The following is a 3,523-nucleotide window of genomic DNA, read 5'->3' on the forward strand; positions in this document are numbered from 1 at the left end:
AATGGCACCCTAAACAATCTTCCTACGAGTATATCGACCGCAAAGGGGGCACTTGTGAGCACCCTTTTGAAACCTAAAATGACAAATGGGACACCCTTCAGTCTCATGAACTTAACGGACACGCGCACACGGTAGCAATTGTAAGTTCACAAGACCGAAAGTGTGCCATTTGGGACAGGTCCTTTAAAATGCTCATGCGCTCAACTGTGCAAGAGACGGAGCGGGACATTGAAAATGACGTATACCCACTCCTTAAGCCCACAAGACAGCAAGTGCACATGAAGTATGTCTTCTGGGACAGAGCCTGAGTGATTTCTGAAGGATCATGTGACACTGAAGACTGGAGTAATGATGCTGAAAATTCAGCTTTGATCACAGGAATAAATTACATTTGAAAAGATATTAAAATAGAAAAGTTATTTTAAATCGTTTAAACTTACTGACCGGATATTTCACCGCTGGAAAGATGAATGTGTATTTAAATTGGGTCATTCATGTAGTAGAAATGTGAAATTATTTTAGAAGTTGGTGCCTTCTAGACTGAGAAAAGACAGAAAATGTACTTTTGGCTCATGTGGATGAAAGACAACAACTCCCAGAATGCACTTGTCCTACGAGGCCACTCCCAAGCCACGCCTACAGGTTACAGAGGGCAGTATCGGAAGAAATGATACAACTAGGCTACTAGTCGACTCGAAACTGAAAAGACGCCGTTTTATCGTGAGATCCCCCTATGGGCGGGTTGAAGACATGCGGGACGAGCTCCTCCTACGGGCTGTAGTCTCTCGCCTCTGGCCAAAAAAGCCTCAGATGATGCAAAATAAAGATTTTTGCGTCATCTGAGGTTTTTTCCAGACACACAATACAGAAATCTCTCGTCTCAGGGGGACATGAGGGAGGGAAGCACGGCCATTCGAAAATACTACCGGGTTTCTACTGATACAAAGCTTAATGCAAATCGATGAAGTATCCCTTTAAAGAGTCGGCTTGATTTTGTCATGCAAGACGTGCTCTTAAGAGCAACAACTTAAAATTCCTGTCTAAAAACATAGTCCCACCCCTAAACCTAACCCTAAAATCAGAGGGAAATGATAGGTAATTAAGAGTGGAGTAGAAGCCCCTAACCCTTTTTGTAAGGCTAAACTTGACGTAAACTATAAACCTATCCCTCAAATCTAATTGGCTGATTGGAATGTTGTTCCAGGGTCAACAAGGATATTGATCCAGGAACATGTTCTAGTGTGTATATTATGGGGTGCGACGTTTTCTTGATGCGTTTAGTGAGATTCACCCATCTGCATTGAGAGAGAGCATTGTTTAGTCACGTCTCCACAGGGTTGCACTGCCTGTTCTATTGTGCTGCTTCATGGTTTAAAAATACACCCGCAATCTTATCTGGACAAAACAGTCGGCAATTGTTCCTGGGAGATTCCTGCTCCTGTCCCTGACTTAACGGAGTCGGATTTGTGAGACAGGGCCATAAGCTCCCGACAGCGATGAGCAGCTTTCTTTGTAGTCGTATAACAATGCCTAAAGCTATATGGTAGGTATGTCACAGATACTTGTGACGGCCAAAAGCCACAACGCCACATGTCTGCCTGACAGAATGCAAAGCCCAGGCTCAGCTGACATCATCTGCCAGGCCTTTCGGGACTGCGGGACTGCTGGTGATGTGTGGTTGCACCATATCCTGCAAGCTTTACTAGGAATCCATGTTCATGCCCTCTTTGGAGCACATGGACGGATCAAAGGGTCTCAATGCATCTCAATGATTCTGGAAGATCTGGGGAGGGAGAATAATATTGAGTCAACATCAAGCCAACACATTTCTTTCTTTTATAAATATAAAAAGACATGCATAATTGCAATTCTATAGAGGTCTAAGGCTACGTCGTCTACACCAGGGTTCCTCAAATCTGGTCCAGGAGGGCCACTGTCCTGCAGAGTTTCGCTCCAATCATAATCAAAGACACCTGAACAAGCTAATCAGTGTCTTCATGATTACTAGAAAGCTATGGCAGGTGAGTTTTTGATTGGAGCTAAAATATGCAGGACGTCGGCCCTCTAGGACTGGATTTGAGGAACCCTGGTCTACACTAATCCGGATACATTTGAAAGCGCATCTTTTTCTCTACGTTCGGCCTTTCGCCCCCACTGAGACAGCGTTTGTTGTCCTGCGAAAACTACGACGCCCTCCAAGGTGCATACCTTTAAAAATGCCGTTTTCGAGCTATAGTGTGGACTTTGAAAACGGAGGTATTTGAAACGCGTTAGGTCATGTGCCGCATATTGTACCGATAGATGTGTGTTTATAAAGGTATGTGCTATTCACAACACATCAGTGTTGCTAATGATAAATGTTCCTTTGTACAATCTTCATATTACATTCCTGAAAAGATGACAGAAAATTTACTCACAATTGTTGTCCTGTGGCAAAACATGAGAGCAATTGCGTTTTAGACCAAACATGGAATGACAATTGAGTCCGACCTGGACGTACCGGTAAGGAGTGAGGATACTTTGCTAATAATATCAATTATGTCTGGTCCCTCGCTATCATCTCAGTGAGCTTTTACACAAAACACATTAAGATCATTTTAGCATTTTCGGACATTTCAGTGTGAACTACAAACATTTGAAAATGCTAGTGTGGACGGAGAGTGTTTTGAAATGAAAAAGGCGTTTTCAAATGTATCAGGATTAAAGGAGCCATATGTAAGATTGTGGCCAAAACTGGTACTGCAATCACTTTCAAGTTACTGTAGAGCGGTGTATCCCCTCCCCCTCCCCGACTTGAGGTTGCCAGATAGGCTGCAGGATCCAGCAGGAACGTAGACTGCATCAGGCCAAAACACAAGATGACAACATCAACATCAACATCAGTTGAGGGCTGCAACTTCACTTTTTAAATGACAATATCCTGGCCGTACTACTGTTGTCAGTGATATAAGTATTTGAAATGAACATGATTTCTTAATGTCTAGTGACATATCAGGGCCATTTTATGATTAATTGAAATACATTACTTGCATACAGCTCCTTTAATGTAGACGTAGCCTAAGCTGCAATAAAGTGCAACAATTGAGTTCCGGAAGTAAAAACTCCATTCATTTTCTCCATAAGGAAAATAATTTTGAACGACAACATATAAACCTTTAAAGTAATTATTTTGTGTTTAATTGTGTTTAGCAGCGGAATTCCTAATGACAAACTACATTACCCATAATGCTGTACAGAAAATTCCACCAATCAAAGTCGAAACATCTCATTAGCTCCGCCCACTCTAATGAAGCACTGCGAATGACTAAATAGAGTCGATCAAAATATTGAAATGTTTGAATATATATGCATATTTTGCAATAAACTTAAAATATATTTGTACACATATAATCAACATTTGCAAATGAGTAGTTTTGTTTCTCCATTTTTAAGTTGATTATGCTATTCGCAATGCTTCATGGGACTGTAGTTCTTTCCCTTACTAAAAGCGGTTAGGTACACAGTCTTGTACCTTTGATTTTTT

Source organism: Abramis brama (genome assembly GCF_963993115.1).
Source record: "Abramis brama genome assembly, chromosome: 6".
Classification (NCBI taxonomy): Eukaryota; Metazoa; Chordata; class Actinopteri; order Cypriniformes; family Leuciscidae; genus Abramis; species Abramis brama.